General features: G+C 40.4%; 1 protein-coding gene across 3 annotated transcripts in view; it reads left to right on the top strand.

The window, feature by feature from the left end:
- TBC1D5 (TBC1 domain family member 5) overlaps nt 1-27,991 on the top strand; it is a 475,979-nt gene that overhangs the window by 81,729 nt on the left and 366,259 nt on the right. For 2 of the 3 annotated variants that reach the window (XM_075827228.1, XM_075827227.1), the window contains one exon: nt 17,577-17,646. The exons of the other annotated variant lie outside the window; for it this stretch is intronic. The gene's annotated coding sequence lies outside the window, so the exon portion shown is untranslated. The remainder of the gene's footprint in view (nt 1-17,576; nt 17,647-27,991) is intronic. 3 annotated transcript variants of the gene reach the window in all.

Genomic DNA, 27,991 nt, shown 5'->3' on the forward strand with positions numbered 1-27,991 from the left:
AAACGCTAATAAAACTAGAATGCAAGCATACAAGTGATCATAAGAACTAAATTATTATTCCTTTTTACAAAAAGATGCAAATGTTAGGATTTCAAGAAGTTCTCCACCCAAAAATTATATTTTCAAAGTTGAGGTTAATATGGCAGTAAGCAATATTAAAAGGCATAGTTGAAGTCCTGCTACATTTGCGTTCAGAGGCAACTCTGCCTTAAACTGAAGACCTGAGTAATCTGAGACCGACTGGTTGCTAGAAACATCCTCCCTGACAAATCCATTGAAAAGGCTATGGTTGTTAAGCAGTATGACCCTAGCAACCAGACTGTCAGACATGACTCACCTATTCAGCTCAAGTTGGATTTCACTATGTTCACCGCAAAAGAGGGAAAAGAAGTTTGGCAACAATGACTCTATTTCATTCCCATCTGCATTATTAATCAGATTTTTCTTAAAGCAAAAGTTGAATGTTTCCATCTTTAGAGCTAATTTAAATGGCCTAAAAACTATTCACTAATTTGGTATCAATGTGTTACCTTTTTGAAGTTTTCCCAATATTAACTTGCGGGACTTCTGAGAGTCCTTCAGATTCTTTAATAGTCTGTTAATGGGTAGACCGGGGCAAGCATAGAGAATTAATTGCAGAGATTATATGAATTCCCTATGGCTAAAGAGAGCAACACCAATACTATCATATTAAGGAAATGGTAAATATACAGTTACCTAGTAAAAAAAAAAAAAAAGTGACTCTGAATAGCCACTTCTTATGTTACCATATGATACGGAGGATGTAAGCTGCAGCTGGCCTCCTGTTTTGGATAAAATAAAATAGTATAGCATCTTGGAGTTAGTCCAGTGTTAAGTATTAATAGACTGCTACAATGTAGTATATTGGTATGAATGTTATTAGTAGATGGAAGTGTAGAGGTCCTTTAAGGGCACTGATTAATTTGTCAGATGGCATTGCCAAGTTTGTTTTATGAGGGCAGACCTCAAAATGGCACAGTGACATTATGGTCTTTTTATAGCTCCATTGATATATTGACCCATAGACACTTCTTTGTTCAGAGTTTTGCATACATATTATACAGAAAAGTTATATGACTTTATATGTGCCTGTTTTATAGTTTAATCAAAGTCCATTTGAATAGCCTTTCCTTACAGAGAAGAACTGTCACTTCTTATATTGAGTGGTCATTTGCTCTATGTATTAAGGTTACTTTGTAGATCATCACTTAGCTTCTCTGTTAATATTTGGTTGGCTCTGACTATTAACATTATGTGCACAGTCATCCATTATTACATTGCCAATGAGAAGCTTAGCCAATGTACTAGGCTCTTCAGAACAGTGCACAGATAGATATGTCCATATCTGGCTTAATTTTATTTTATTATTTTAGCTCTTTTACAATTGTATATTTTCTAGCTATTATTTCTTGTACAGCGTTTCCTCTAAGCTTAAGATTTCTGACGTTACGCAAAGATAATTTCACTACAGTTTGTTGAGTAAGCCCTATATATGATCTTTAGGAAATGTAGTCTAACAGGAATTTTTTAAAACCTTAAATGAGAATTTTGGGTACACGGAAAAAAATGTCAAGTTCCTCTATTTGCTCAGCTAGGCATGTCATCAACATTAAAATAAATTTGTGCATTTAGTTACCATTTCAGCACTTTTGTGAGGCTTTTTTTTATTTTTACTAGTCCTATTTATGCTGGGGGCCAGTTCTTTTTCAGCCTGTGGGAGGGTCAGTTTGATTCTCACCAGTTAGACATATATAAAGCTCATTAAAATTGCTTATTATCTGTACGTGACTTCCATATGTCCTCTTCTCCAAAAGTAAAATGTCTTCCATCCAGGGGCATAACTAGGAGATAGGACGAGGCCCCATCGCAAACTTTTGACTGGGCCCATCCCCCACAATCAATGCTCCCCCAACCCAACCCTCCCGACAATTAACATTTATCCGTTCTGTGTGCAATGTAAAAATACAGCTAAGCTGCCAAGTTGTATATCATCTATTTTGTGAGATCCCATTAATAAGGATCCCACAACCCCCTGTAGATAGTGCCGCACACAGCCCCCTTGTAGATAGTGCCGCACACAGCCCCCTTGTAGATAGTGCCGCACACAGCCCCCTTGTAGATAGTGCCGCACACAGCCCCCTTGTAGATAGTGCCGCACACAGCCCCCTTGTAGATAGTGCCGCACACAGCCCCCTTGTAGATAGTGAAGCACACAGCCCTCTTGTAGATAGTGCCACACACACATACTTGTAGATAGGGCTGCACACAGCCCCCTTGTAAAAGGTGCCCCCCAAACGAATAAAAAAATAATTCCCACGATGAACTGAGCTGCTCCACAGCCTCCTCAGCAGCCTATGAGGCGCCGAGACGGGACCCTTGCGTAGGCCGGCGTAATCCAGTGACGTTATCGTTCCAGCCTGCACGGCCATCCAGTAAAAGAAAAAAAAGGTTTACATTAAATGTAAAAGGATTTTTATTTTCAACATGGGAGTCTATGGGCGATGGATGGTCGGCGAATGCCTTTAATGGATGCCATCCGTCGCCCCTAAACTCAAATGTTAAACAACGTATAAGTTGGATGTCTGTGACGTATACGTTTTTGTTTTTATTTTAACATGGCAGTCTATGGGCGACGGATGGCATCTGGTTGTATAGGATGGAGGTATATGTTTTTGTTTTTTTTAACACGTTTCATTAATCTTGCTCCCTACATCTCGGGTTATATCGAACTTAGAGAAAAAGTAAGGGAGGGCACATCTGTATGAGTCCACTGTATTCATAAGGGGAGCGCTCCCAGCCGTGGTATCTGTATGTATATACGGCAGCCATCAATCACTAATAAGGGAGCAGGAGAGCACTCCCTTCATGAATAGAGCCGACTCCTGACTGAGACCGCTGTATTCCTTGTTAGCTATTAGTCAAAAGGCCAAATACTTTTGTGTGTCCACCTACTTTTACAGAGCAGCATTGGATGGTGACAAATCTGCTTTTATTATAATCTAGGCTTCTGTTTCCCACCCCACTGTCATTTACATGGTGGGATTTCTGTGTTGTACTTTTATGTCTTATTTTGAATGTTGTCTTGCCATAACCAGTCATTGCAGTTTTGTGCAGTAGCGATGTTTTTGCCGTGCATCAGAACAATTTTCATGCCTCACTCAATTTCTAATGTAAATTAGTAGGAACATTGGTTATCCATTTGAGAAATTGAGTTGGTTTAAAAATAAAAATGCACTTATGGTGTGTGGTGCTTTGTGTATCATCCAGGGAGTGTTTTTCTGTTTATCTGTCACTTACATTAGAAGAAGCAGTCACTGGCTGCAGGTGACATTAAATATTAACCATTAACCTCAATTCCTTTACTGACCAAACATACAAGAGAAAGTTCTGTTGGATGCATGCCCTGTAAGCGTTCACAGTCGGGGAGCAGCACAGTGAATTCTCTCACTGATGTAAGTGTGTGTGTGTGTGTGTGTGTGTGTGTGTGTGTCTATGTGTTACTTTAAGCCTCTCATTGTTGTCTCATCATAAACCTTCGTTTTACATTGGAAAAGTCACAAGACCGCTTGCTAAAAGCAAAAGAAAACACATTTAAATATTAATTTCTACCCGTGTCCCACACCTTGTGATTTGGTGCCACACTGTTTTATATTCATTCGCAAAAGTAAATCCCCCCATCATTTGCACAGAACAAAACTGTTTGTTACGACAGGGCTTGTTGGTTTTACAACCAGCACTGATACAGATGAAAGAAATAATTAAGTGAAGTGTAAGTTCACACGTTGCAGATTTTGTCGCAAATTTTACGCAGAGCTCATCCTTTTGCATTGCAAAGAGTAAAATCCGCTATGAAATCCACGATAATTCCGCAATGTGTGAACTCAGTCTAAGGCCACAATGCTTTGGCAGATCCATTGGAAGATGGGCACCAGCAGCTCTCAGTGGACCCCATTGATTTTCAATTGGGTCTGTTGTGTTCCACCGAGGTACCCATCGTTTGGTCACATTTTTGTATTGTTAAAGATCTCTTTTGTTTTGCATGGTTTATCAGGTCGCCTGTTACCCCAAGTCCTGTAGGTTGTTCTAGCTTTTGTCGTTCCCCCAGGGGTTGTTAGGCCTCTTGCACACTTCAGGTTTTTTCGTCAGGGTGGGGCCATGCACACTTCTTTGACGGAACAGTCTCGGCCTTTTCATTGATTTCGTCAGTGTTTCATGGGTCTGTCATTAGCGGCCATACAACGGCCGACGGAAGTGTGCATGAGGCCTAACTCTTATTGAAACCGCCTGTAATCTTGATGACATGACCATGTCTTTCAACCGGTAAATATTTTTACTCTTTTGCTTTTGTCATACTGAGAACATTTAAATAAACCATACTTTAGGAGAAAAAAATGATTCTTCTACTTGAACTTATAGCAATATAACATATTAAATGGATTTTATGAGATTAGAAAAAATGGCTACTTTATTCCAGAAACAGCACCACTCTGGTCTATGAGCTATGTTTGGTATTGCAGCTCAGTCCTATTTAAGGGAATGAGGCTGAGCTGCAATACTGGATGCAGCCCATGAACAGGACTGGCACTCTTTCGGGAAGAAAGAAGCCATGTTTTTCTAATCTCATACAACCCATTTAAGGTAATCGAATACGCCCATGATCTATGGGGACGACCCAATAATACACCAGGCCATCTGGAGGAATTTTAAACTCCTTGTTATTGCCCCGAATCTCTCTACCCAGAATAGTCGCCTACATAAAACAACCTGTGTCTGCTATTGAGCATCAGCATCGTTACTCTGTCTGTGGTAGTTACAGCAGAGGAAGCGTGATCTCGTGAGATCTCGCTGTAAATGACAGGTTACAACGAGATCACGCTTCCTCTGCTGTAACTACCATAGACGGAGTAACGAGGTGCAGAGATTGTGAATAGACATCCCGTGGAATGTCTATTCACTGTCTAAACACTTCAGTATTGTTAATATGTTAGTATAAGACAGCACATAAGGAACTAGCATGATCCCTATGCGCTGAGTAAATGAATGGAGAGGAGGGCAGGACACTGATTGGTCAGCGTCATACACTCCTCTGTACAACGCCCACTTGGTCTAAAGTAAAAATACGCCCAGTTGGACATTCAGCAACTCATTAGCATAAATCTAAAATCGCTAATAAAGTGGTAAAAATAGATAGTTTTATTAAATAAAAAGCATTACTGTCACCTACATTATAGCGCCCATCTCCTTATGTAGGAGATAGGCCACTTATAATGTGGTGACAGAGCCTCTTTAAAGGCGATGTACACCTTTTGAAAACTTTTTTTTATAAAAATGTCTATCAGTGTGTTTGGTCCAACTTTCTAATTACTCTTTATTAAAAAAAATTTTTACTTTTTCAGATACCGCTGCTTTGTATCCTGTATATAGAACAGCTGTATCTACCGATGAAACCTGTATCCGTCAGGTCAGCGGTACTGACTGGTTCAGTGACAGCGGGTCCTGCGTGATCCACCTGTTATCGATCACATCTAAGTTCATAACTAAGTTTATAACTTAGATGTGATTGGTAACAGATCGACCCGCTGACATTGAACCAGTCAGTGCCGCTGACCTGACGGATTCAGGTCTCTGCGCAAGATACAGCTGCTTAATTTTTAATAAAGTAATTAGACCGTTAAACCCAACACACAGATAGACCTTTTTATTAAAAAAACAAAAACACGTTATCAAAGGTTTACATAGCCTTTAAGGACTTTATATTACGGAATGTCTATTTAATATAATATATTTTTTAGAATCGGCTCAGTTCAAACCTTTTTTATATTTTATCGCAGGCATTTCTTGCTACAGATGCAGTGTGTACATGATGTCTGCCAGCAGTGAAAGGGTGTGAGGTTTTTAGATTTCTTCTCCAATTGTTTTATGTTGCCTTAAAATAACTTCCCCTAGTAAGTATGAAAAGATAAAAATGAGCATTTATTTCCAGATGAAGATCCATGTCTGTTATTAGATATAAATATTGCAATTATACCATCATCTCAGAATTGTTACTTAATGTGGATCTTGTCCAAACGGAAACGCCAAACAGAGTTCCCATTAATGTTTATTTTATTACAAGACAGTGCAGCGAAACAATTATATGGTGTTGATAAAATATTTCTGTCTAATAAGTGGCTGTAACCATGGTAAGGATAACAGGCAGTGGGTGGGCATTAGGCAGCAAAATCCCTAAAATTCTAATGCTAATTATAAGCACGAGGACAATTACCTCCCACATACTGAACTGTTCTGTTTCTTCCTTCTCTAGAGTTCATTAAACTCTACATATGGCTTTTGTTTAACACTTGATACTCTTCTGTGTTATGCCTCACACGCGTGGAGGAAAAGGAAGTAATATGAAATGAGGGAGGTTGATGAGTTCTCGCTTGGCAGGGAGCCGAAATAAGAACCAGTTTGTGTATAGTGCTAGTATGGGTGATTTCAAGTGTAGCGCCCATTCTGGAAACTGAACCTATGGAATCTTTGTTTTATGTAACAATACCTGTACAGAAGACCCACTGTATTATAAAATGGTATTTTTTTCATAAAGGGTAATATATAAAGGTTGCAGTGACCTGCATGTATTTGTCTAGAATATTAGTGCTGAGGATTGCCTGTTCTATGGTCTATATCAATGCTTCTCAAGCTGTGTGGCGCCCCCAGTTGTTGGTGAGGTGAAGCTGGGGAGGCAGTTTTGACAGAAGTGATCATAAGCTGATCAGGCTTTACTCTGACTGCACCTATCTCTGGTTTACCCCTTGTGTGCTTATTGTAATGTAATGTTATATATAGAGGACAGAAAAGAAAAATAAGTTGAGATACATTTCTAACTTTGACATGGACTTTAAGCACTAGTGAGGCCCAAGCATCGCCTTTTCTGGCTGGTGAGACACAGATCTCTAAAACAACCAGTGAGTTTCCATTCTGTGGGCAAAAATGTCTTAATAGAGAGAGGAACTGCCAGCAGGCAGTAATGGAAATAACCATCCACTATAACACTGGAAGGCAGAAATGCATTTTTGACTGCAGAGCATGTAGAACCTTAACGTGGATTGACAAAAGCAGCTGAAGACTGCATTGAGTTTCAGTGCTGTCATATAACCGGAAACTGAAGCTACATTGGGTACGGGTTGATTAAAACATTGCGCATGAGTCAAAAGTCAGTAAAAGTCTATGTTTTAGATCTCGTTTTTGCCCTACGTGTGGTATATGCGCTGGGTGTGCTCCCGGTGCATACGCCAAATGTATCTACGGGGCCAAATGCACCCGGCGTATTCAATTGTCTCTTCAGCTACAGTCTACACACTTTCTAATGGCTATGTACAGCAGAAATACAAGCCATCTCCGATAAGCTTACATTATACTGAGCTGGTTCCATAAACATGACTATGATGTCAGCGCACTTTTTTGATCTGCAGTAGATCTCATTCCAATACAATAACGTCAGAATGTTCTACGACGGGAGACTAACATTATGTCCTTAACTGTGTGTGGTTTGATTATGGACAAAATTTAGATCTGTATCTGTGTACATGGAGAGGTTGACATTGCACTATGTTGTTGGCTTTATTCCTGTATTACTGTTATTATTTTCTCTCACTTGCCTAAATGTAAAGCTGCAAGCTCTGAGCTCAGTGGACGTTCCCTGTTCTTTCTCCCAGTGTTCTCGACTCTAATTTAGAAGTCTTTTTAAGGATAAATCGCATGCTGTGTGTGTGAATAATTAACTGCACTTACTGCTCATGCCTCTACAGTGCTCAGGAGTAGCTTAGCAAAAAACCAGGGGAGTAACACATAATATCCAGATCAGACTACACATAGGATTTGTAGTCTGTAAAGTTCCCATACACTATGTGGCCGAGGTACTGTAATTGCGACAAGGCCAAAAACCAATGCAAAAAACGCAAAGGCTGCGTTGTGTACGGACGGGCACCCTAAACATGAAGTAGGAGCTTCATGTTCTTATTTGGCATAGGTCTGCATATAAGCGATCTCCACAAAATGGTAGGATGTTTCTTATTTTAATTGTAATGGAGCAAAAAAAATGGAAGCATGAGTGCACATAGCTTTTATCATATACATCTTTATCGTATTTTAAATGATCACACCCCTTCCATATACTGTCATACATTATCTGTGGTTTCTACTTCTTGATATTTTACACTCACGTTAGAACACCTGTGTCTGCCTTCTGGCTGATCTAAAGCCACACTTTTTACCATCTACAAAAAGATGGCAGCTAGTTCTTCCATTCTGAGACACGCAGCTGCTGCTTGTTTTTGATATCCTTCAAAAAATTCCACTTATATTTTGTTTTCTGCCTCAGTCCTTTAATCGTATTATTTTCTGCGGTTTTAGTTTTGTTTTTGTAATGGAAATTAGTATTGTACCGTAAAAAAAAACAAAAAAACACTTGTAAATTGTGTAGAAAACAAAACCTTCTTTAATTAGGAGATGTTCCTTAAAAAAATGAAAAGTAATGCCTTGTCCTTACGTTCCTAGAATACTTTGCTGCTATGACAAAAAAAAAAAACACAAGTTGTAATCTGGCTTTATGGATTTTCGTAACTTGTAATTTAAGATCAGTTATTAGGTGTGTTTCTGCATTTTATATATTGTTCCCAGATGCTGCAGTATTAGTTTTTATCACTGCATATTTTATGAAATGTCAGCCTTCTGTTGACTGTTCACGCAGCATTGTTAGTGATCAAAGCCGCAACATAAAGGGGAAGAATCTAAACAGTTGGCTTATCTTTGTCCTTCACCGTGACACAAATAAAATTGCTTCAGCAATAAAAGGCAAGAAATCCTACGACAAAAAAGCCTGTGCTGGAGTTTTCGAAAAAGGTAAAGTTGTTTGTCTCCCTGATAGACTGAAGAACCACAGATTTCTAAGAAATATATGGAAGATGAGAAGTTAAGGCCCAGAAAAAAAAGATTATTTTCTTGGCTATTTGCCGTTCCATGAATATGAAATGATCGAGAAAGATGGAATTTTTGGTTATTTTTGTTATTTATCTTTAATAGCTGTAATCAGTTTGTATTAATATATACTAAAATAGTAGCTGTTAACTGAATAAAATACATTGACTTTAATGTGTTAGGTACTGTAAAAGCTATAAAGAAAAAAAAAAGAGATCAGATTAGATTTACGCAGCATCTTTTTTTTTTTTCCCCTGAATTTCTTGGCTGCATCAGTTTGGTATTTATAATGCATGACTGGCATCATGCAAAGCTCTTACAGTCTTATTTTTCCTCTCTGAATCACTGTGACTTATTACAGAATGACTAAAAGACCAACTCCAATTTGCAGGTACTTTAATTAAAATGTTAGGAAATTGCATAAATAGCAGCTCCCCAATTTACCATTAATAGAATTACTCCTTCTGGTTGGGAGAAAAATCGGAAAATGAAGCCCTGCCAATAACTTTTCCAGACAGCCTGCAAATAGTTTGTAGCCGACAGTCTATTAGCTGAAGACTAGACAGCTCTAGAAAGAGTTTAGCTTGCTAATGGGACCCTACCCAGCCAGGGATAAGAAATAGCTGTCCTCTGTTTTCGACTACAAAATATTTAGGAATAGGAATACCATTGCTAATATATCTTATCTGACATCGCTCCAAACTTGACACTGTGCTCATACACATGGGTGGTTTGGATTCCCCGATGTATTATGTGAGTGATAACTTATCTCTATACAGAGCTGGGGAATATGTTGGGGCTATATAAGCAGCAGGAAATAAATCAATTATTGGAACACTAATGGGAGCAAGATTGATAATAATGTGGAGTCTCACAGTGAACTTCAAATTCCTTGTTATTGTCCTGCAAATCTTTCAGCAGGGACAGACGTGCTAAGACTGTCATCTGGAGTGTATTTAATGTCACTAAACTGTGACCTACCACTACTGTCAGTGAGTTTTACTTTAGTAGCCATGAAAACTTGGTCAGTTGGTTGTCATCAGGGCCACCATCAGGGCAGTACAAGGAGAACTATAAAGTCCAAGGCTCAGGAGTCCAGAAAAGAGGTCACTTTATAGGGCACTTCTACTTTAAAGAAGCACTACCACAAATCGTTTTTTGCACCCCCTGTTTGTAAATGTGATTTCTTACCTGATAGTTTTGTTAAAAATTCTTACCAAACGCTTCATCTTCTGTGGAGTTTTATAGGAATGACTATAGAGAAAATTATATCCGGTCCACACAGAAAATGCTGTAGGATTTAGTTAGTCAGAGCGGGGTGTCACGGTGTTCGACAGAAGGACAGAACGGAGGTTGAAAATAGATGAAGCGCATGGTAAGTATTTTTAACCACTGTATCAGGTAGGCAATCACATTTACAAATGGTGGGGGGGGGGCGCAATATAAAAGTGAGAGTGCTTCTTTCAACGAATGGGCTTTATTTAGTAAGCAGTGGCCCATCAACTTCACAAGTCCCAGTTAATTTTCTGTCCCACTATCCAGGAACCCACCAAATATATGGTGTGGACCTGAAAGGGTGCCTTATAGTGATATTATTTATTTTTCTATCTACCAGAGGGGCCCACAGATTACAAAATATTTGGGCCACTGGAGCCTGAACTTTCTGCTTCATTGTAATAATGAAACATCCTTCCTCAGGTGCTCACCAAATGTATATTATGGGGTACAAGATTATCGATGTAGGACAGCGCTCAATGGGCCCAGATATTTCAAATCGTGGCTCTGGTTGTCCACTACCTTCGTACACCCCATAGGACTCTGTAAGGACTATACTTCTACTTTGGCATTTGATATTCATTGACCTGCTGCGTGGCATTATTGTCCTATATTTCAAATTCATGAAGAAGATTTTGTCTTCTGTTATTCCCCTAGGTATTACATTTATACATGAATAAACATATATATCCATGCAGTTCTGTTTTGCAGCCATGTACAAATTTATTGTAGGTGATGTTTCCCTTTTTTGTGCGTTATGTCGATATGTTTCATGTAGCACCTAAAATTGCTATCGCTGTCATAAGAAACCTTGCACTACTCTGTTGAAACCTTCTGACATATGTTGTTTTCTAATAACGCTCGTATTCCTCCTCATTCCTTTACTGTGTATAGGAAGTATATGTTGATTTTGTTAAAAGAGAGAGGAAAAAAACTACCATAAAAGTACAGAATTAGGCGCTAAACAATATTATCAGAGCCATAGACACTGCTTAAAACACTCTCCTATGCATCATTCTTGAGATCTGTGCCCACAAAAGGAATGTAATGTCCATTATTATAGAGTTATTAATTCTTATATATCACAATTGAAGAGCTATGAATCAATCTGCTAGGCTAGCGGAAGAGCACAAGCCCTTTATATGCTCCTAGGAAAGAAATAGTACGGGAATAAAAATCCTGAATGATTTTGATCAGCTGTTGTGTATGCCCAGCACAGCAGTTGGTTCAATCAATTTTATGTTTTGGGATGTTTTTATTAAAACGATCTGCTGCTCTCTGTAAATCATGGAGAAAGATGTGATCAGTACGCATGACTTCATTTCTCAACCTATAACTTATTTGTGGTACCCTGTAAAGTTAAGGAACAATGGTTGTTTTTTTTCCTTTTTATAACAAAGGAAGATAAAAAAAAAACCTGTTATAACAAGATATTGTTTGTCATTTTTTTTCTTCACTCTTATTATTGTGTTTTGGATGCCTTTTAGGATGTAACAATTGTTACTCCATCATTGATGGCTTGCAATCCACTGGATGATATTAAGCAAGTTGTATAGAACTGTTATGTTTCCGTTCTGGAAAAGTTTGCTGTGTGCACTCCATGATAAGTGAAAGTGCCCCTCCGAGTGTGACCAGTGTAGCTTTAGCCCCTTAGGCAAGAGCAGGGCTTCTCAGCCTTCTTCTACTGGGGCTTTACTAGCCAGAAAAACTTACAAAAGTAGACAACTGCAAGTTCTATGCAGAACCAGTGTGAATAATATATTTTTTATTTTATTTTTTATTGCCTTCCTGCATACATTCCTCAATATTCTCAGTTTGACATGTCATTACCAATAATGTATAAATTAGTTCATTTGTTGACCTCTTCAACACTTTTCTGTGAGTTTTTACTGTCTGTTCACGCTAGGTGCTGCAGCTGCTTTTTTCAGCCTGTGGGGGGATCAGCTCTCATGTCTGCCTTTGTCTAACCCTGTACAAGCTCTAACGTAACATGAACAGAATTTCTTGACTCACAAACTGTCTCTTCCTCAAATTGCCTCTCTAATGCAATGTGTGAATTAAGCTCTGCACTTCAAACATGTGACATCGAGATTCGCTGATGCTCCATGAAAAATGAGATAGCTGGGAGGAGGGAGTAAAGAATGTTCTATACAATACTTGGGAAACAAAGGAATGGCACATGAATAAGTATACCAGGAGACGAGCTGTGGGAATAATGTAGTCATGGACACAATCAGTTAAACTAACAGAAATTAGGAGAGAAAGCTTCTCCAGTTAACGACGCAGGACAAATACGTTCGTCTTGTGCGGCAGGTACGGTAGTTACCACATCAGGGCGACCATACTCTTCCAGCTGATCATGCGGGCACAGCAAGTACTATATGCCCGTGCGATCAGGAGCGGGTTAACGGCTGTAATACAAAGCTGCAGCCCAGCTCTGATGGAGATCAAAGGGACCTCAGATCTCTGTTGCTTAACCACTTTGATGTTGCGGCTAATAATGACCACACCAAACAAGCTGTTTGCCAGAGGAAGAGGGTTCCCTCTGTCAGCCCATAGGCGCACCATGACACAATCGTGGGGGAATAATTGTTTACTATGGCAATCAGGGGCCTAACAAAGGCCCCCAGGCCTGCCATAAGTATTTTCCTATTAGGCCATGCTAGAGACAATAATGACTGGCAATAATTCTTTGGAATACTAGGTATTGCTAAGAATTACAGAAGTGATCAAACTATCGCGACTTCAAGTCCCCTAGTAGGACAAAATAAAGAAAAGTTTAAATGTGTTTAATAAAGTGTAATTAAAAAAAAAAAGTCTTCCCATTAAAAAAAAGAATGAATAAACCTTTTTTTCATGAATAATTCTTTTTTTCAAATGGTAAATCGTAAAAAAACACAATTACAACACTTTAATTTTTATAACTTTTAAGGGTTCATTACAATGAATGATTTTTATATACCACCCATAAAAGTTACAACCTGTCCCACAAAAACAAGCTCACATACAACTTCCTTGACAGACCGATGAAACAGTTATGAGTTTCGGAATATGGCTACACAAAAATTAGCGTTTGTTTTTCTAAAGCGGTTTTTTTTTTGCATTCCCCCCCCCCCAGAGAAAACGTTTCAGAAAAGCTAATCAATAACTTATATGTACTGGGGGCATTGAAAAATACAACTCATCCCGCAAAAATTAAGCTCTTGTACAGCTACGCTAACAGAAAAATAAAAGTTATGGCTCTTGGAATGCGACGATGTAAAACCGAAACAGATTGCTTGGTCCTTGAGACCCAACATAGGTCGGTCTGGATTAATTGAGGTTTGTTTTTTTTTTTTCTTGGAATATTGCCTTTAAATTGTGGGATGTAATAACCATTGCATGAGACAAATTATGTTGTGGCCGGGTTTGACTTCATGATTTTATGTGGGGAAGATTAGCTGCAATGACCACCAATTTGTCATCTAAAGATACATTTTCCATTTGTGTCTTCAGCTGATTGTCATGTTTTGTACTTATTGCCGATTCCCATTGTATAGTGATGTCACACATATTATAACAATATATAGAATTTAAAGCCTACCTACATTTTTTAGATGACTTTTCAGAATAAGCTGTCGCATGTGTTTAGCGTGTGAACTAGTGTTATTCCTCATGTAAATAAAAACGGCTATAAAAAACTGAGCTGTTTTCAAGGGAAAACCGCCTCTGTTTTTCAGCCGTTTTTGATGCGGTTTTTTTGAGCGGTTTTTCTACTGACACAATGAAAAAACGCTCCAGAAACATCTCAAGAAGTGACATGCGACTTATTTTTCCGCACCGTTTTTTAAAATGGCTGCGTAAAAAAAATGCCAATCTGAACAAAAAGCTGTCTTTCCAATTGAAATCAATGGGCAGATGTTTGTACGCGTTCAGCTTCCGTCTTTTCAGACGCCTGAAAACACTGCGTGTGAACATACCCAAACGTACATTGGGTATTCCTATAACGCAAATACACAGTCACATTTTTATGACCACCTCCTGCTTTCGACGTCAGCAGCGTGTAGCCCATGAAGGAAGTGATGTGTCGTGGGCAGGCTTGGTGGGTATATAAGGTGTGTGTGATAGGCTGTCTGAACACATATCACTTGTTGCCATGGGTAAAAGGGGGGATTTATCAGAGTTGCAAAAAGGATGATTATTGGCTTTTTGGGGCAAGGGTGGCCGTATTTCTCAAACATTGCAGTTTGTGAACTGTTCACGTACTGCTGTGGTAAAAGTGTTTCGTGAGTGGACAAATGGCACCATTGGGAATAACAGATGTGGAAACTTCAGAGCACCACTTGCCATTGATGTGAGAGGTGAACGTCGGCTACGAAGCTGCGCGAGGGTCGAACGACACACTACAGTGGAGCAGCTCACTGTGAAAATCAACCAGGGGACTACCAGACGTGTGTCTAAAATAACAGTTCAGCTAAATCTACTTCGCATGGGGCTCCAAAGCAGACGGATGGTCACTGCTCCTATGCTAACAAAGGTGCGTTGGGAAAAAAAGGCTTCGATTTGCACGGCAGTATCTGATTTGGACCACCGATGATTGGCAAAGAGTTGCCTTCTCCGATGAGTCACGTTTTCTGCTTCATCGAACGGATGGACGTTAGTGTCAGGCGAGAAACATCAGAGAACAAACACCCTGCAACCTTTGCTGGAAGAACACAAGCTGGGGCGGCAGCGTTATGGTCTGGGGAATGTTTTCATGGAATTATCTGGGCCCACTCATCCATGTGGAAGGCACCCCTAACCGATTTGGGTATGAATTCATTGTTGCAGATCACGTCCACCCATACATGCTTTTGTCTTCCCTGGGGCAGATGAAATCTTCCAGCAGGATAATACGACATGTCACATGGCTAGAAATTTCCGACAGTGGTTGGAAAAGCACGACCAAGACTTCCAAGTTCTTCCCTGTCCCCTTAATTCGCCAGATTTGAACCCAATTGAGCATTTGCGGGACCACCTTCATCATCTTTTTCGCTCTATGGATCCTCCCCCACACACCCTCCAGCAAATGTGGGATGCACTGCAGTCACCTTGACTTCAGATACCTGAGACAACCTACCAGCACTTCGAGTCACTTCCAGCCCGTCTAACTACTGTCCGTGCCGCACACGGCGGTTACTCTGGATATTGGCTGGGGGTCATAATAATGTGACTCGACACTGTATATTCCAATGTCCTCACTGCCGTTTTGCTGCTCTACTTGTCTCCTAGGCAGTTTGCCTTTTTGCCGGTATGTTGCTTTGCTCACTTTTTTAGTTTAAAAAAAAACAAATCCAGAAACTAGGATGCAGTGCCGGACCCTTCCTATGACAGATGTGCCTGACGGACCCTGTAGACTTTCAATGGTTTCCATTGTGCTGTCCGTTGTTTTGACAGGAAAAATAGAGCTGCAGAATCTGAGGCATAGGCTCTGAACTGAGCTTCAAAAACAGATATGGGGATATCTGCAAGAAAGACAAGTCCTGTGAGTCCCCTAGACTCAATGAGAGTCCATAAGAGCTATTTGCATAGGGCATCCTAGCTTTTGTTCACATGACTGGCACTTTTCAGACCGATTATTAGAAGTTAAATCGCCGACTAGATTTACTCTATTATGCATTCAATTTATAGATGCTCTAATTTAATAACGTGTTCTTATAACTATTGCACTCTAAATAGATTCACTGTCATTATGGGGTATTGAGTGCAGAAAGATGGGGAAAAACTTGAACTATATTTTTTTTAGCACAAGGTCTCAACATAACAAAATGTGAAAAAATTGAAAGGGTCTGAAGACTTTCTGAACGCATTTTATATTGTGCTTGTATACTTAGTTCAATTACTCTTTAACATCTGAATTATCTAACTAGCCGTAGGCCAGATAATCGTAATGTCTCTGCTACAAAAAAGACCAGTTTCAACTAATGCTCCAGTTGGGACAATTCTTGGACCTGCTTCAAAATTTTGTTTGTTATTTAAAGGGGCTGTCTGGGATTTATATTTTTCTTTTTTTGCAAAAGGATGTTTGTTAAAAAATGCTCTCTCTTCCTCCCTATGGCACCCGCTGAAGTGAGCCACTCCGTTCATGCCCCCCCCCACACACACACACAATCTGTATGGGACACCTGGAGCTTTTCCTGCTGCAGTCGTGTCACATATGCTGCAGTATATTAGGGAACTGTCATCTGAGCAATTCTTTAATATGTTCCAAATATTAGCAAAATGAGGAAACTACACTGTAAGTATTTGTAGGATATAGATATAAAGGACATAAACAAAAAAAACAAAATTATTTAATTTAGTATCATGCAAGCCGTGTATAAAGAAATTACTCCTCTTGATTACAACTCAAACAGGATCATTCCTCATTGTAAATACATATACAGATGGATCTACCCAAGTTTTCGGGACTGCTGGACCTCGTTGGACATCTCTTCTTGGGGAGCAAATCACCCATATTCTGATCCCAGTATTTTTCATCATAGTGCATTCAACTGAGCGAAACATGCAGGTTAATGAGTGCATGGTATGGGTTATAACTGATAGCTGACACCACTTTTGACTAGCAGCTACCTCTGTTATTTTCCAGCAATCTTATGTGTATTGAGGATTTCCAACTGTCCTGCATTGACAAAAGTCAGTAAAAAGAGGCATCTGGTATTATAATTTAATATGCCTGATCCTCTTTTAGTGCAGGAGATAAGCGGCTGCCAGACATCGCTCATTTTTCTCTTCCTATTGAGCGTGTATATTTATAGTGTCGTTGAGAAATATAGCTTTGGGCCAGCCAAACCTGTTATAAATTAGATTTTTGACAGAAAAATCAGATTGACAATTCTCTGAGATAATAGCATTTAATGCTGTAAAAAAAATTCATGCAATCCAAGGCATCACACCTCCAACCTGACATCTTTACAGGGTGCAAACAGATTTTAGCTTGGGCTCAAGAAAAGGCTTTGCAAGAATCTTTTCAATTTACCATACACCTTACAATTTTTGTTTGCACAGACATTTATATTCCATCCTGACCTGAAGAACACAACTTTTATTCTACGGTACGATTGGATGTCAACCATACACATTAGGATAAAGTATTTCTGTTTTATGCAAAAAAAATCCTAATATGTCTGGTCCACTTTAGTCTGCTGTGGGAATACGGTTGTGTAAAGTATATGCTTGTGTTCAACTATTGCGTATGTTTAGGAATGTCGGTAAAAAGGATGAATAGCCATAGTGATAAAGAATTGTAGTACATTACAATATTGAATGAATCATGCAAACCGGTGGTGTTTTTCTTTTTGTAGGTGTCTCGAGTCCTTCAAAAACCGAGAAGTTAAAGAAAATCTTTCACCAGACACGACTCTATTAAACAAGGTATTGTCTAAGTAACTAAGTTGCACTACATGCAACAGTAAAAACTGCAAACTAGCGTAATTGATTTCTAAACGGGTGGTCTAATATGTAGTCTGCCATAAGCTCCCTTACCCTCAAGCAGTTCTATAATCAAAAAAGCTGTATGGGGAAGGGAATGTAGCAGGGTTGTCTGCACTACCCCTCTGTAACCACACTAGCAAGGGAAGGTGGCGGGCCAACGGACCATATGATATCATATATGCTGACTTTAACTTCAAAATTGTTTGGATGTGAACCTTTTCAATGTACTTATCAGTGTCATCAGTCCCCTAAAGTTAGCCACTCATCTGCTCAGTATCCTGCTATGACCAGCTCATTGGTTGCTAGGCACAAAGTTTATGGCAAGTCTCTACTGTACATTCTGAGACCTGGGCAGACTTGCTCCCTCTTGTACCTGTGAATGGTCACCAGGGATTACATGGCATAGATTCCGATTGTAAATTGGAGATTAGAGAGTATTGTATTCCTGGATTGGTACTAAAGCATTGACATTGTTTTTTAATCTGATAACGTATGGCTTTAAATTCATGTTCCTTCAGTCGCAGGCGACAAATCTAAAGCAGCGTTTCTTGGATTTATGAGGATAAATCCTGTTTGGCAATCTTGTAGATCCTCCAGAGAATAGTTAAACAGTGATTAATCATTGTTTCTTCACTGAGTGTGCAGAAAAGAATGGGGAAGCCGCATTTCACACCTCTGAAGCAATTAATCCCCATGATCTTAGCCAGGCTTGTCTTGTAGATAAGTCAGGATACAAAACTGTACCTAATTTATCAATGTATGCATGCCATAAAGTATAAAACACACTATTTATTTCATATCATTTATAGTCAAATGTAAAAAAAAAAAAGTTACTTTTCCGTATCCAAGAGTGTTTTTTACATTACCTTCATATAAACTAAGTACCAGAGATTACAATGGGATTGCTGTTTATTGTGCACATCTGGTGCAGTCACTATGCATTTTCTCATTCACTTGCTGGCATTTTTAGTGATTGTGGCATAAATCATTTTGCTAATCAGAAACATAAGTGACGGGAAGTCATCTCCTTTTTTTGAACAATGTGAAAAAACATATGGCTTCTTAGACAGGACTTGGCTGTTATGCTATTTATGTGGCATTGTATTCTGTATTTAGAATTTCATATTAATTGCAATGGTTTGATTGAAGGCATACAGTGCCCAAGGTTTATGTTCAAAGTATTTGTTTTATGCCTTGTATATGGCACACTTTGAGCTTAACTTTTATGGTCCACCTGCTTGCAAAAATAAAGTTGTAACATATTATGTTATCAGATTCATGAGCAGACTATTTTAAGTAGCACGACTACAAAGACTGTGTGTTTATAATTGGCAGTTTGGATCAACATGCACAGAGAATTAGCCTATATCTGGTAAAATATATAGACGATTTACATTGATTATCCGTTTCTTACTAAAGACATGGTGCTGTATTTGACAAACTGTAATTTAGCTGGGTGAAATAATATATTAGGGAATAGCATAAATAGCAATTCCCTGATATAATATTAATCAGACTTCCAGTTGCCCAGTGGATCAGGGTTAGACACGGACATCAAAGGGCCCCTGTGCAAGAAGAGCAGCCCTGTACCTTCAATAATAGCAACATTCGACAAATATACATATACATGCTGCACACAAGTCACACGCATTAGAATATACTGCACGGAAGCCACTCTCACACAGGACATATGCCACACACACATCTCACACATAGGACACATGCCGCACACGCACCACTTATACATTGGAACATGCCGCACATACAATACAAATAGGACATATGCCACACATACTACTTACTCATAAGACACAAGCCGCTCACACCCCATGTACACATAGTTGGGTCCAGAATTATTTGGACAGTGACACAAGTTTTGTCATTTTAGCTGTTTACCAAAACATATTGAAAATATAGTTATATAATCAATATGGGCTTAAAATGCAGACTCTCCGCTTTAATTTGAGGGTATTCACATCCTAATTTGAGGAACTACAGCTCTTTAATATGCAGCTGCCTTTTTTTTAAGGGACCAATTAACTCAAAAGCTATTTAATGGGCTGCATGGGCTATTCCCTCGTTAATCCATCATCAAGGTAAAAGGTCTGGAGTTGATTCCCAGTGTGGCATTGGTATTTGGAAGCTGTTGCTGTGAACCCACAACATGATGTCAAAGGAGCTCTCAAAGCAAGTGAAACAGACCATTGTTAGGCTGAAAAAAATGAAGAAATCAATCAGAGAGATAGCACAAATGTTAGGAGTGGCCAAATCAATAGTTTGGTACATTCTTGAACAAAAAGTGCACTGGTGATCTCGTGAACTCCAAAAAGCCTGGACGTCCACGGAAGACAGCAAAGGTGGATGATCGCAGAATCCTTTCCATGGTGAAGAAAAACCCCATCACAACATTTACCCAAGTGAAGAACACTCTCCTAGAAGTAGGTGTTTCAGTATGTAAGTCTACCATAAAGACAAGACTTCATGATAGCAAATACAGAGGGGTCACCACAAGGTGAAAACCATTAATCAGCCTCAAAAATAGAAAGGCCAGATTAGACTTTTCCAAACAATATGTAAAGAAGCCAGCCCAATTCTAGGAAAGCATTCTTTGAACAGATGAAACTAAGATCAACTTGTACCAGATGATGGGAGGAAGAAAGTATGGAGGAGGCTTGGAACGACCCATGATCCAAAGCACACCACATCCACTGTTAAACAGGGTGAAGGCAGTGTGATGGCATGGGCATTCATGGCTGCGAAAGGCACTGGGTGACTAGTGTTTGTCGATGATGTGACTGAAGACAGAAGCAGCCGGATGAATTCTGAAGTGTTCAGGGATATACTTTCTGCTCAGATTCAACCAAATCCAGCAAGGTTGATTGGACGTCGCTTCACAGTACAGATGGACAATGACCCAAAACATACAGCAAAAGCAAACCAGGAGTTTTTTTTAAGGCAAAGAAGTGGAATATTCTGCAATGGTCAATCACCAGATCTCAACCCGATCGAGCATGCATTTCACTTGCTTAAGACAAATCTTAAGGCAGAAAGACCCACAAACAAGCAACAACTGAAGACAGCTGCAGTAAAGGCCGGGCGAAGCATCACAAAGGTGGAAACCCAGCGTTTGGTGATGTCCATGGGTTCCAGACTTCAGGCAGTCATTGCCTGAAAAAGATTCTCTACTAAGTATTTAAAAAAAAAAAAAAAACATTTTATTTATGGTATTGTTAATTTGTCCAATTTAGGAGGCTGTGTAGAAAAATGGTTGCAATTCCTAAACGTTTCACAGGATATTTTTGTTCAACCCCTTGACTTAAACCTGAAAGTCTACACTTCAACTGCATCTCAGTTGTTTCATTTCAAATCCAATGTGGTGGCACGCACAGCCCAAATCATGAAGATTGTGTCACTGTCCAAATAATTCTGGACCTAACTGTAGGACACATTCTGCACACATGCCACATACCGCAAACACACATAGCACATGTGTGTACATACGCCACTTACACATAGGACACATGCCACATACACATAGGACACGCGCCGCGGACATGCGCCCCGCACCTGCCTCGGACACGCGCCCCGCACCTGCCTCGGACACGCGCCCCGCACCTGCCTCGGACACGCGCCCCGCACCTGCCGCGGACACGCGCCCCGCACCTGCCGCGGACACGCGCCCCGCACCTGCCGCGGACACGCGCCCCGCACCTGCCGCGGACACGCGCCCCGCACCTGCCGCGGACACGCGCCCCGCACCTGCCGCGGACACGCGCCCCGCACCTGCCGCGGACACGCGCCCCGCACCTGCCGCGGACACGCGCCCCGCACCTGCCGCGGACACGCGCCCCGCACCTGCCGCGGACACGCGCCCCGCACCTGCCGCGGACACGCGCCCCGCACCTGCCGCGGACACGCGCCCCGCACCTGCCGCGGACACGCGCCCCGCACCTGCCGCGGACACGCGCCCCGCACCTGCCGCGGACACGCGCCCCGCACCTGCCGCGGACACGCGCCCCGCACCTGCCGCGGACACGCGCCCCGCACCTGCCGCGGACACGCGCCCCGCACCTGCCGCGGACACGCGCCCCGCACCTGCCGCGGACACGCGCCCCGCACCTGCCGCGGACACGCGCCCCGCACCTGCCGCGGACACGCGCCCCGCACCTGCCGCGGACACGCGCCCCGCACCTGCCGCGGACACGCGCCCCGCACCTGCCGCGGACACGCGCCCCGCACCTGCCGCGGACACACTCCCTTTCGAGCCCCTGTGCAGCTGATTCAGTGGTATTTTTCCCTCTGCTATGGACGCAATAGACAAAAGCTGTTTTACAATGGCTTGTGGTTAGGGGTCTTTTGTTATATTAAAGACTACCAAGAACAACAACTTATACGTAGCTGGCTGGTGTATGAGTGCTAGTGCAATTTTGAGAATCTGAAATTTCCCATAAGCCTGTGGGTAAAAGCAATTTTTTATAATTATGCTGATTATGCAACTTTTTTCTATATTATTTAAAGGGGTTTTTCAATATTTATCACCTATTCATAGGATAGGTGATAAATATCTGATCGGTGGGGGTTCGACCGCTGGGTCCCCCACCGATCACAGGCTTACTTTGCCATACCCATTGGGCTTTTTTGTTCGTTTTACCCTGATTATAATAAAAAATGAAGGTAAATCCACGGCATGTATCTGCATGCAGTTTTGGCATGGCACAACACTCACATCGTTACCACCCCATGTAAAAATTGTCACAAGCTATTACTCCGTTTACCTGGTCATCAGAGCTCCTTACTTCCTCAGTAGACCCTACAGGCCCCTCCCCCTATTTCCCCAGTAGTCACAACAGGCCCCACCTTCTTAGTGATCACAGCAATGCCACCATCCCCCCTTCCTCAGAAGGCAGTAACAATAAGCCGCCAAAGAGTGCACCCCCTCCCAATAGTCACACAAGGTTTCCTCTCTAGACCCCCACTATTTGTAGTCACAGCCAGGCTTCCCGTAGGTCCACCACACCTCCCCTCTAGTAATCACAGCAAAGTATATGCCCAGTCCCCCTCCTAGTCATCACAGGTTTTCTCTCACGCTACCGCTATGCGCCCCCTGCAGACCAGAAGCGACCTACAAGCAACCTATATGTATCTCCCAACTGCTTTCTTCGCCCTACCGACTGACGTACATGTACGTCAAATGTCGGGAAAGGGTTAACGGTGTATAATAAAACATATCCTCTGCAGTTCTTTGAGGAATAATTCTGCTGTATTTGAACTTTTATAGGCTTTTGATATTTTATGGTTATAAAAATACGTTATGGCGTCAAATATTATTAGTTTGCTATTTATTTCAATGTTTGTTTGTTTTTTATTGTAATGCATTGTCCTAGGCGTCATGATATGTTTCATACTTATGACAAATACGAGAACAGAGATAAGAAACTTTTTCTATGGTAATGAAATTTGACTATCCCTTCACGACACATTTTGCCAGCTACATACTTCTATTATCATAGTGATACTAATATTTGGGTTTCATTAGACAGGTGATATTTGTTATTCGAAATCTGTTCTTAACATTTATGTATCCTCAAATGAGCAGGATTAGTCGCCATCCATAAACATAGTGAATTTTAAAGAGCACGCTGACGCTCTTAAAATGCCACACTAGCAATCCTTATGGCCAATTTCAACGTGGCCTTTCTGCTGCATGTTTGTATTCATTTGTGTTTGGTATATACAAGATGAATGTGACGTATGTTGGAGTAAGACTAGCTCATCAATGCATACTATTGGGAGAGAGAAAAAAAACCTGCCTAGAAAAGAGACAAATTAACGGAGGTTGAAATCTATGTCTCACTGATTACAATTATGCACATTGCTTGCAGTTCAGACAAGGGTTTCCAGGCACATTCGTTTTCCTTCCCCTTGAAACATCTGTGCAGACAGTGCTGTAGGGGGTTTATACTGTACAATCATGCTCTAAATAACTGGTCAGGCTCATCTGGATATCACGTTCTCATATTCACTTAAAAATGACTCTGCCGTTGACAACTTCTTTTTTTTGGCCATTTTCGCAATACAGATCATCCTAATCACTGTTTATTTATGATGGCTTTTATTATGATATTTAACATAGTAACTAGTGACATCACTGTGACATGATACTTCATAAATTTTTGCTGTGAACAGTTTTTGAAAAGTTATATAGAGCTGTGTCCTTTCAGCACTTTCTCATCTTTTAACTCTTCGGAGGCGTAAACTTTGACTCTGTGTATTCAAGTACCATATTGAAATACTATGCGTTTGTCTGGGACAGTACAGTGTTTATTGATGTATTTTATGGTTTCCCACTTTCAATGCTAGTTGTGTGAATTCCACGATAAACCTAAGGGTATGTTCACACGGCGGGGGTCCGTAACGGCTGAAATTACGGGGATGTTTCAGCCTGAAAACATCCCCGTAATTTCAGCCGTACCGGCATGTGCAGGCGCTTGAACGCCGCGTCAATTACGGCCGTAATTAGCGCTGCTATTCATTAGAGTCAATGAATAGCGGCTCCAATTACGGCCAAAGAAGTGACAGGTCACTTCTTCTACGCGGGCGTCTATTTACGCGCCGTCATTTGACAGTGGCGCGTAAATATACGCCTCGTGTGAACAGACAAACGTCTGCCCATTGCTTTCAATGGGCAGATGTTTGTCAGCGCTATTGAGGCGCTATTTTCAGACGTAATTCAGGGCAAAAACGCCCGAATTACGTCCGTAAATAGGCCGTGTGAACATACCCTAAGAGTGAATTCAGACGAGGCAGAAAAAAAAATCTGCAGCCGATTTTGTAGAATCTGCGGCTAATTCTACATGCGGATTTTGCCGTAGGAATTACCCTTTTCATTGCGAAACCCTGCTGCAAACCTGCACCATAATAGGCATGCTGTGGATTTGAGAATCCACAGCTTGCCTTCAAATCTGCAGCGGAAGACTCTCATACTTGTGAATGGAGTTTGAAAAGACCCATTCATGTGTATTGTTTCAGACCTTCGTTACGGAATCCACACCAAAAATCCACAACAAATGCACCACACCTGAACATGGCTTTAGAGTTATATGATGTACACATGTTGGCGGAGATGTATCCTTACTGGTGCAAAGGAAAAGTGGAGCAGTTGTTCATGCAACCATTTAGGTGGCTGCTATCATTTTCAAAGGACCTCTAAAAATAGGTAAAGTCTGATTGGCTGCTTTGGGCAACTCCTCCACTCTGTTTGCACCAGTTTTGATACATTTCCCCCGATTTCTTTTTCTGGGTATATACTCGGGTAGTGCCTAGGGTTGAATCAACAGGGATACATTCCCTTCCTTATGACTGCTTCGTACAAGCACTGTATACTTGATAATGTTTGGCAAGAATCCAGCAGTTGTGCTAAATATAATATGAATGGTTACACCAGGAAGTATTAAATTGCTGGCTGCAAAAAAAATCACCATGTCAAGTGAATATTGGACACCAAATCTCTCTTTTTAATGCTTGTTTATTTTTGCCCTCAAAAAACTAAAAATTAATTTCTCTCAATTGTTGGAGTAGAGTTGGAGTCCTGCAGTTAGTGACATAACTGGAGGCCTAAGAATTAATAGCGTTTTTTATTATCACAGAAAACAAGTTGAAACTGAGCAAAAAGATAATGAAACAATAAAATTTGAATGCGGTTGTCTCACCGCAAGAGCCCTTGTCCATATGACCTTTGTGGACTCCATAGAGGGGGTCTCCTGCTCTGTACCCCCCTCCTATATGTGCCAGAATGAAAATTTGCTTATTGGAGCATCTCCTGCTCAGGCAGACCTGCCACATCTATACATTACATGGACAGCCATTAAAGGGGTTATCTGGGATGTGATTTTTATTTTTTTATTAGGGCCTGGAAATTAAATAAATCAAAGATGCAATACTTACCTATCCCTCACCCCAGCGATCCAGCTCTGTCGCTCCGACAGCACTCCTGGTGGTTGTTTACATGCACACAGCGGGTCTCACTGGTAGCAAATCATATTTCTGTCATAATGCTAGAAATACAACATATGGCTGCTGAACCCCGCTAAGCCTTCTCATTGGCTGCAGCGGTCACATGCTACGTGCATGTATACAACCATCTGGAGTGCCGCTGGAGCGTCCGCGCTGGATCACCAGGGGCAAGGATAGGTAAGTATTGCTTTTTTGGTTTATTGTTATCATTGCCAGCCCCTACTAAAAAAATAAAAAATAAAATCGCATCCCGGATAAGCTTTTTAATTTGATTGGCTACCATCTAATTCTACATTTCCCCTGAAGAGGCTACTGCAGGGGAAATGTATGCTTAGACGTGACTTCCATTGGCGAAAACAGCTGGCTAGCAAGTTTAGAGAAGCTGACCCTTGGTGCAACGGCATCTTTTTTTTAAAAATGTTCTCCTTGTGTCACAACCCCTTTAAGAATTAAACTTTTTGATGCAAAATGCAAAGCATATGACAAATATACAACATAAACAATTACTGCAATTTATATCTGCTGGATTTTAGTATCAACTAAGTATTAGTTTAGTATTTAGTATGAGAAGTGTATGACACTGATTGGTCAGCGTCATACACTTCTCTCCACAACGCCCAGTTGGTAAAAAGTAAAAACACGCCCAGTTGTCTATTAAGAAACGAATTAGCATAAATCGAAAATTGTTTATAACTTGGTCAAAAATGATCGTTTTTCAAAATAAAAACCACTGTTGTTATCTACATTACAGCGCCGATCAGATTATGTAGGAGATAGGGCACTTCTAATCTGGTGACAGAGCCTCTTTAACAATGCTTCTGTTTAGTTAAGCCAAAACCTTTTTTGGAATACTTTGAAAAAGTGTCTAGTGAGGTGAAAACATATTGTTTTGGAAAGAGAGTCATTTTAAATATCAAATTTTAATTCTGTTTGGAATCTTCAGACATGCGGTTTTCATGCATTTTCTGTGCTTGATCCACCCTCCACCCTTTTTTTGTTCGTCATAAATCACTTACTCCTCCTCCTATTTTAAATCCACACACAATTGCCACGTAAAAGCCGTATTATAACTGATTGCTTCCGGTTTTAATACAATTAAGTTTTTTTTCAATAGATTTCCACTATTACTGATGAAGCATGCTGCGGGTTAACAAAAAAAACAAAACACATATCATAACACATTATATGAACAATACCGTCTAAAATCATATTGGTTGCCATTTTTTTTTAGCATTTTTTTTTCTTCTTGATAATTGTTTTTAGATTTGGTATGGTCACTAAAGAGGTTTCTGTGTGCAAGCAGTGGGATTTGCCTGCCTGAAGCTACACCCGTCGTGTTGTATAGGAAAACAATAATGTTTCCTTATAGCACATGGTCGGCTATGCACAACTGTTCGCAATGCGCATACAGTAATTTCACTAAACAGAGAGCCACAAGCATTTGGGCAATGTTTTCACATTACATAGTTGCTTTAGACTTTTGCTTGGGATTGATTTGTTTAAAATATTTGCTCATTTACATATTTATGGCTCATGTTCTTAAAATCCCTCAAAGACTGGCTGCTAATTTATTTGCTCTGTGCAGTGTAAACGGCAATGCTATATATACATTTTATATTTATGGGAAGAAGAACGTTGCTAAGGGGTGCTTTGAAACCACCTTTTTAGCTCTAAATAGCTATTGTGTACATATGGTAAGGTACTGCTGCTTAACAATTAGTAACTGCTTTGATGAAACTAAATTACATTTTTAAGTTCCCATCAGGAAGTCGCTCCACATATCTGTATTAATGTATTCAAGGCTCGAGAAGGAAAGTTAATTTTCCAGCTTAAATATTTAATTCAAGCTTAAAATTTAGTCTGTAATTAGAGCTCCCAAATGGCAGGAACATGGAGTATTTGTCCATTTTAATTAGATTGTTGTTTACCTATTAATTATATATCATATCTTGTCATATAGTTTTGATGGTAACAGATGGTGCTAGGAGTTAGTAAGGGTTTGAACAAAATAAGATTCCGCATGATTTATTAAGTTGCACTTTATTAGTGAGTGGTCTGCTTTAGTTAATTCTCTGGGAAAAGAACTTAGCTAAATTTTTACTAATTTTTATATGATTATTCCTTTGTGGAATGAACATCCCTGCATCATTTTTCACTGGAAAAGAAAATATTGCAGTTTTATTTCTCTCTGGTAAAAGTAACACTCCTTCGCTGTCATGCTGTATAATTTGATTTCCTTAAGATATATAGTGTCTGCTCCGAAAAACCCAAT

This window comes from Rhinoderma darwinii, chromosome 5 (assembly GCF_050947455.1).
Source record: "Rhinoderma darwinii isolate aRhiDar2 chromosome 5, aRhiDar2.hap1, whole genome shotgun sequence".
NCBI classification, from domain to species: Eukaryota; Metazoa; Chordata; class Amphibia; order Anura; family Rhinodermatidae; genus Rhinoderma; species Rhinoderma darwinii.